Genomic DNA, 8,528 nt, shown 5'->3' with positions numbered 1-8,528 from the left:
ATTAAAAATATTAATTTTTCAAATATTTACAATTTTAAATAAGTTTACAATATTAAATTAATATTTATATATTAATTTTAAAAAAAACATGGTAAAAATAAAATTAAAAATCTTTTTTGGCTTTTATCCCACTTTAATCAATCAAATATTATCAAAAATATACGCCCCTCTTTTCGGTAAAGTAATTTTGGTTCCATAACCTAATTTAACTCATGACGAATTTTTGAAATATTTTGGGTTGATTGATTAAAGATATTTATACCTTAAGAATAAACGGTAAATTTCGCAGTGATGTAATAAATTTTTGTATGATATCAATTATTTCGGTCGCAAGACCTAATTTCATCGAATATCAATTTAATACTTTATAGCGAACAAATTAGCGTTTATTATCAAAAGGTTAAAAATAAAAATAAAAATAAAAAATGAAAACTGTACAAACTTACCTGTGAAATATATTTCTTAGTGATATGCTCTAGTCCACTCATAATATAGTCGGACTAATTGGTTTTCCATGGCTACATAGGCGTAACCTCGAGCATTTAATGTTTTTTCTTCTAAACATATGAACGGTCCATCTCTGCATAAAGTAACAAATTCGGTTTTTGAATAGGTTTGATTATTTGAACATTTACCTTCGTGTGACCATTTTCCGCATTTGTGACATTTTTCAAGGTGTCGTGCTCTTCTTTTCGCTGCGGATTTTGATTTTCCTTTACCAAATTGTAACATATTATCTTCGCATCTGGATTCTTTTCTTACTCCGTCCAATTTTTCTCTGATTACTGATTCTTTTCTTACTCCGTCCAATTTTTCACTCGGTAGTGTGTCATTATTACGTTTAGTGATCAAAACGTGTAGCATTAGACCATGGTTTAGTTCACAGGAAGTCTTCATTTCGTAAAAACGTAAAAAAAATAAAAATTCGGAATGGGGGGGAGAAGACTAGTTCTTTAGGTTCTGCTAGGGAAAGACCATTCGGGTTCCATTTTCGAGAACTACACGAAAACAGAAAATCTAACTCTAACAGAAATACATATTATCCTTTAAAGACTTGTTTCTCCCCACACTTAGTTAGCTGTGGTATCGAAATTATGATTAACTTCGTTGTTGGTTTCCATCGGACTATCTATGTAGTGTTTAACTCTGTGACCATTAACTTTAAATTCAATCCCATTTGAATTTATTAATTCTATCGTTCCGTATGGGAAAACTCTTTTGACTATGAATGGTCCAGACCATCTTGATTTCAATTTTTCAGGAAATAGCTTGAATCGTGAATTGAAAAGAAGAACTCTGTCTCCTTCTTTAAATTCTTTTGAACTTCTGATTCTTTTATCATGCCATTTCTTCGTTCTTTCCTTATAGATTAACGAATTTTCGTATGCTTCATGTCTTAATTCTTCTAATTCGTTTAATTGACTTAACCGTAGACGTCCAGCTTCATGTAAATCAAGATTACATGTCTTCAAAGCCCAAAATGCTTTGTGTTCAATTTCTACTGGAAGATGACAGGCTTTTCCATAAACGAGTCTAAAAGGTGTGGTTCTAATTGGAGTTTTGTAGGCTGTTCTAAAAGCCCAGAGTGCATCCTCCAATTTTATGGACCATTCCTTCGAATTTGATCCTACAGTTTTCTCTAGAATACATTTTAAAGCTCGGTTGGTATTTTCAACTTGTCCACTTGTTTGTGGATGATATGCGGTGGAGATTTTATGAGTTACTCCATATCTTTTAAGAACTTTCTCAAGTTGATTATTACAAAAATGAGTTCCCCGATCACTTATTAAAGCTGTCGGTGTTCTAAACCTTGCAAAAAGACGTTTTAAAAAGTTGACTACAACTCGTGCATCATTAGTTGGGAGAGCTTGTGCTTCCGCCCATTTAGATACATAATCAATGGCAACGAGAATGTATAAATTATTATGAGATTTTGGAAATGGACCCATAAAGTCAATACCCCAAATGTCAAATACTTCACATACTTGAATGACATTTTGTGGCATTTCATCACGTTGACTTATTTTTTCGGGCCTTTGACAAGCATCACAGGATTTGCAAAGAAGGTGTGCGTCTTTGTAAATTGTAGGCCAATAGAATCTAGCATCATAAACTTTTCTTGCTGTTAGTTGAGGCCCATAATGCCCTCCTGTTGGTCCTGTGTGACAATGGTTTAAGATTTTATTGGCTTCATCTCCGAATACACATCGGCGTATTATTCCATCTGGACAACTTTTAAACAAATGTGGATCTTCCCAGAAATAGTGTTTTATATCACTGAAGAATTTCTTTCGTTTTTGGTACGACAATCCTTTTTCAAGGAATCCACAAACTAAGTAGTTTGCATAGTCTGCAAACCATGGAATTTCATTATAATCTATCTTCAATAGATATTCATCAGGAAAGTTGTCTTGTATGGCCGATTCATTTAGAACTTCTAATTCGGGATTTTCAAGAAGAGAAAGATGATCAGCGGCGAGATTTTTTGCTCCACTTTTATCTCAGATTTCAATATCAAACTCTTGTAATAGTAAGATCAAACGGATTAATCGTGGTTTGGCATCTTGTTTCGAAAATAGGTATCTAAGAGCAGAATGGTCAGTATAGACCACCGTTTTAGCTAGAATGAGATATGAACGAAATTTGTCAAAAGCAAAGACAATAGCAAGGAGTTCTTTTTCAGTAGTTGTGTAATTTGTTTGTGCTCCTTGTAACGTCTTACTAGCATAATATATAGGTTGAAATCTTTTTTCAATCCTTTGTCCTAAAACGGCTCCCATTGCAAAATCACTTGCATCGTACATAAGTTCAAACGGTAGATTCCAATTTGGTGTTATCATGATCGGCGCATTAGTGAGTTTCTCTTTAAGAATATTAAAATATTTGATGCATTCATCTAAAAAGATGAATGGAGCATCCTTTTCTAGGAGTTTATTCATAGGAGTGGCAATTTTAGAAAAATCTTTTATGAAACGTTGGTAAAAACCGGCATGCCCTAGAAAACTCCTAACTCCTCTAACATTGGTTGGATGTGGAAGTTTAGCAATTACATCTACTTTAGCTCTATCCACTTCAATTCCTTCCTTTGAAATTTTATGACCTAGAACGATGCCTTCTTTAACCATGAAATGGCATTTCTCCCAATTAAGTACTAGATTTGATTGTTCGCATCTAATAAGCATTCGTTTCAGATTAACTAGACATGTTTCAAATGTATCACCGACGACTGAAAAGTCATCCATGAAAACTTTCATGCATTCTTCTATCATGTCGTGAAAAATCGCCATCATGCACCTTTGAAAGGTTGCAGGTGCGTTGCAAAGTCCAAATGGCATGCGTTTGTAAGCAAAAGTACCATAAGGGCACGTGAATGTGGTTTTCTCTTGGTCCTCGGGTGCTATTGGAATTTGAAAATATCTGGAAAATCCATCAAGAAAACAATAGTAACTATTTCCGGCTAATCTTTCTAACATTTGATCAATGAAAGGTAAGGGAAAGTGATCTTTTCTGGTGGCGTCATTTAATTTTCTATAATCAATACACACACGCCATCCTGTTACAGTCCTAGTAGGAATAAGCTCATTTTTTTCATTTGTAATGACAGTCATGCTACCCTTCTTAGGTACGCATTGAACTGGGCTTACCCATGGACTATCAGAAATTGGATAAATTAAACCTGCATCTAGCAGTTTAATAATTTCATTCTTAACTACATCTTGCATATTCAGATTTAGTCTTCGTTGGCGTTGCACATACGTTTTATGACCTTCTTCCATAAGGATTTTATGTGTGCAATACGAAGGACTTATTCCTTTAATATCATGAATCTTCCATGCAATGGCTGGTTTATGAGCTTTTAGCACAGAAATGGGTTGTGATTTCTCATTTTCAGTAAGAGAAGACGATATTATTACAGGTAATTCAGATTCACCATGTAAATAAGCGTATTCCAAATGATTTGGAAGTGACTTTAACTCTAATGTTGGAGGTTCTTCTATCGATGATTTGTATCGATATCTGTCTTCTTCTTTTAGCATTTGAATTTCTTCTGTTGTTGGTTCATATCCATTAGCCATTAGTGTAGCTAATATTTCAGTTTCATCAATTGGGTCAGTTCCTTCTCCTAAAGAACATTCTCCTAATCCTAGTAATTCTGGAAATTCTTCTAACAGTTCTGAATGTGAATCTATAGTTTGAATATAATAACATGTATCATCTGCAGATTGCGATTGTTGCATTGCTCTATCAACTGAAAAGGTAACACTCTCGTCCTCTATACTTAGGGTCAGTTTCTTACCAAACACGTCTATCATTGCTTTAGCCGTGTTTAAGAATGGTCTTCCTAATATGAGAGGAACTTGAGAATCTTCTTCCATGTCCAGAACAACAAAATCTACTGCAAATACTAAAGTACCAACTTTAACTAGCATGTTCTCCATTATCCCTCTAGGATATTCTATTGATCGATCGGCTAGTTGTATACTTATTCGTGTTGGTTTCAATTCTCCAAAGTCTAGTTTAGTGTATAGTGAATACGGCATTAAATTTATACTAGCACATATGTCTGCCAATGCTTCTAATGAACTAAGACTACCCAGAAAACATGGAATTGTGAAACTTCCTGGATCAGATAATTTTTCTAGTATCTTATTCAACAGCAATGCTGAACAATTAGCATTCATAGTAACAGCCGAGAGTTCTTTCATTTTCTTTCTATTCGATATTAGATCTTTCAGAAATTTATCATATCTACGCATTCCTGAAATTACATCAATGAAAGAAAGATTTACATTTATCTGTTTAAACATATCCAAAAATTTGGATTGCTCGGCTTCAAGTTTCTCTTTTTTCATTTTACTCGGATAAGGAAGTGGTGGTTGGTATGGTTTAACATAAGGTTTAGCTTTAACTGTGTTATCTTCATTAACCTTTTTAACTACCGGTTCTTTTTCCTATCTTGCTCAGGTTGTAGTTCTTGTGGAGTAGGAATAGCTTCATCAGAAATTACAGGTATTTCAGGTGGTTTAAGTGTTGTACCACTTCTTGTGGTAATGGCTTTAGCTATTTCATTCCGGGGGTTAGCATTTGTATCACTAGGTAGACTTCCCGGTTTTCTTTCACCTATTAACCTTGCTAGGTTACTTACTTCTTGTTCCAAGTTTTGAATAGAAGCTTGTTGATTTCTAAATGCTTGAGCATTTTGTTCATTGGTTTGTTTCTGAGATGTGAAAAATTGTGTTTGAGTTTCAACTAGCTTCGTCATCATATCTTCTAAATTTGGCTTTTTATCATCGGTTTGTGGTGGTTTGTTTTGAAAATTAGGTCTTTGCTGATTGTAAGTATTATTGGATACTTGTTGATTGCTAGGACCTTGTTGATTGTTGTATGGAACATTTCGGTTATAATTCTGGTTTTGATTGTAAATTGGTTTTGGCGGTTGATAATTATTCTGATAATTATTTCCAGGCCTTTGGTTTATGTATGAAATATTCTCTCTTTGTTCCATTGTTAGTTCAATACTGAGACAATCTTTTGTCAAATGTGGTCCTCCACACTGCTCACAACTAATTCGTATTGAATGTATATCCTTAGTCATCTTTTCCATTCGTCTCTCGACAGCATCTATCTTTGCAGAAATGGAATCTAAGTCATGGCTAGAATCGGCTCTAGCTGCTTTAGATGATCTAACGATATCTTTTTCTTGGTGCCACTCATGTGAGTGGGAAGCAGTGTTATCAATAATTTTATAAGCATCAGTTTCTGTTTTCTTCATAATAGAATCACCAGCTGCTATATCTATGTATTTTCTTGTAGTGATGTCGCATCCTTGGTAGAATATTTGTACTATTTGACAGGTGTCTAAACCATGTTGCGGACATCCTCTCAATAACTTTTCAAATCTTGTCCACGCCTCATATAGAGTTTCATTCAGTTTCTGTGTGAACGTAACAACTTCTCCTTGAAGTCTTACGGCTTTAGATGCCGGAAAGAATTGTTTAAGAAATTTTTCAACTAAAACGTCCCATGTATCAATCGCCCCTTCCGGTAACGATTCCAACCAATCTTTGGCTTCTCCCTTTAAAGTCCAGGGAAATAACATGAGATATATCTGTTCATCCTCCACTTCTCAGATTTTAAATAGTGTGCAGATCCTATTAAAGGTATGAAGATGTTCATTTGGATCTTCCTTCGGCGCACCACTAAATTGGCATTGATTAGTCACCATATGTAGAATTTGTCCTTTGATTTCATAATCTGGCGCATTAATGTTTGGATGAGTAATTGCGTGACCTTGGCCAGTGCGTTTAGCTCGCATTCGGTCTTCCATACTTAAAGGTTCCAGATTTTCCATGATTGAATTTGTTGAATCTGAATCACTAGAGGATTCTGATTTAATGGTTCGTTCCTCAACAATCTCTGTTTGAATGATTGGTGGTTCCGGAGGAAAAATTAATGGTTCAGGATCTATGAAACGTCCCTGAATATTCTCCGGATTCTCAATTGTGAGGTCGAGTTCAAAAAATGGATTATCAGAAATTTGAATTGGAGTACTTGGTCGGCTGGATGACGATTCTAAAGAAAAATCAACGGCGACAATATTTGTTATATGTCTTGATCGAGTTACATGTGGTGAATGTACAAAAGGTGGTGAACGTCTTGCTCGGTGCATTCACTGAATATCCTATTAGTTTTTAAAAGGAAAGAAAAATTATATAAGTTATCCAATTAATAAAATTTTCTGATTTTGCCCACGTTTCGAATAGCCAAAAGATGCAGCAGAGGGGCAGGATTCGTTTGGTCTCAATATAATTGAGTACTGTTTGGCTCCAATAACCTGGTTCACGTACAAATCCAACTATTACTACGAACCAGAAAATTTTGATGTCTATCAATTTAACCACTTAAAATAAATTTTCATAATTTAAAGAAATTTAGATAAGAAATACAGAAAATTCTAAGTCCTAAAAACTAGAATGGCGAGAAATGAGAAAGAAAAAGAGCGCGTCGAAAAAGGTCGAAAAAGAAAAGGGTTGAAAAAAAGGCGTCGAAAAATAAGAAAGAAAAAGAGTGACTTATAAAACTTTAAAACACTCTACTAACCAACCTTATTACTATCACTAACTTAAAATTAAAATTGCAAATTGAGATTACTAATTGGAGTGATAATTGATACATAGGTAAAAGGCGTCGAAAAATAAAAATAAGAAAGTAGCGCGTCGAAACTTAAAAAGGAACTAAAAACTAAGAATTAAAAGTTGCGTCTAAAAATATTAAAGCTTAAAAGAAATACTATATCCCAAATGGCAATATCTTAAAAAGGTACTAAAACTTAAAAAAAATGTCGCAAAATTCTAAAGTACCTAAATCTTAGTCTAAAGAAAAAGCACTTAAGGAAATTTAAGGCAAAGCCTAAAAATCTAGAAGTAAAAATAATTATGGCAAATACTAGTAAGGAAAACTACTCTTAGTGAATTTTTTTATTTTTTATTTTATTATATTTTTTATTTTATTTTATTTTATTTTATTTTATTTTTTTAACCACTAGCTAAAATAATTTAATTGATTTTGCCTCTTGTTCTTTTCTCCTTGCCGGTATCCACGTGAGTAAACACAAAAGATGGAAACAACACAAACAATTACTTAATTACTTGCGTTTCTTATTATTTGATCTTCCTTCTTTTTGCAACCAATTATTGACCAATACTAAAAATTCAATCAAATTGTTTCTTTCTTATTTCTTCTTTGCGTATCCAAAAGTCCCCAACTGCTCCACAAAACCAATTGATTTAATTGTTGCTTTTTGTGACTAGAGAAAAACAAACGCATAAAAAAAACTTATATATTGCCTATCGATAAACATAAGTGAGCCCACACTTACCACAACAGTATATATCGAAATGATTGACCACAAAAACTTATATACTATTGTTTATTAGAAAGCTTAACTTTTAGTTTTTAATTAAAGCTACGTTTTTGAATTTTGAACAATTGTGGATTATTTTCATGTTTAACTTCACTTTTGGAGGTTGATTTAAAAAAAAAAATTAATGTAGTTCTGTGCTACTGTAGATCTCTTTAAACAACGAATTAGAATTGTTGCTTTTGGAGGTTATATCTGCTACAGAATTGGCCTACGGATGTGATAAGTATTGAAGATGGGTCACGGTTTAATTAAATAGCAATTTGGTTATTTGATTCCAATTGCTTTAGCGTAATATAATAGAGCATGTGGGATAAAGAGAAGATAATGGCAGACAAATGGTATTGAGATATCTCACCTAATCACTATTAAAGCTCGTATTTTTTTTTAAAAAAACGTTTTTTTTTTAAACGTTTTTTTTTTTTTTACAAACAAGAAACAAGGGTGTACAGTGCTAGTCACAAAGGCAAGAAACAAAAGTTGAACTACTTGTGTAATTGTTGGTGGGTTACGACAGATGCAAGAAAAAAAAATCAATCTCCTTAGTTTTAATTTTAAACTTTACTTATATTGTTTCAAAAAGAGAAATGATTGAATTGATAGCAAT

Source organism: Rutidosis leptorrhynchoides, chromosome 2 (genome assembly GCF_046630445.1).
Source record: "Rutidosis leptorrhynchoides isolate AG116_Rl617_1_P2 chromosome 2, CSIRO_AGI_Rlap_v1, whole genome shotgun sequence".
Classification (NCBI taxonomy): Eukaryota; Viridiplantae; Streptophyta; class Magnoliopsida; order Asterales; family Asteraceae; genus Rutidosis; species Rutidosis leptorrhynchoides.
Note: the sequence above shows the minus strand (reverse complement) of the source record.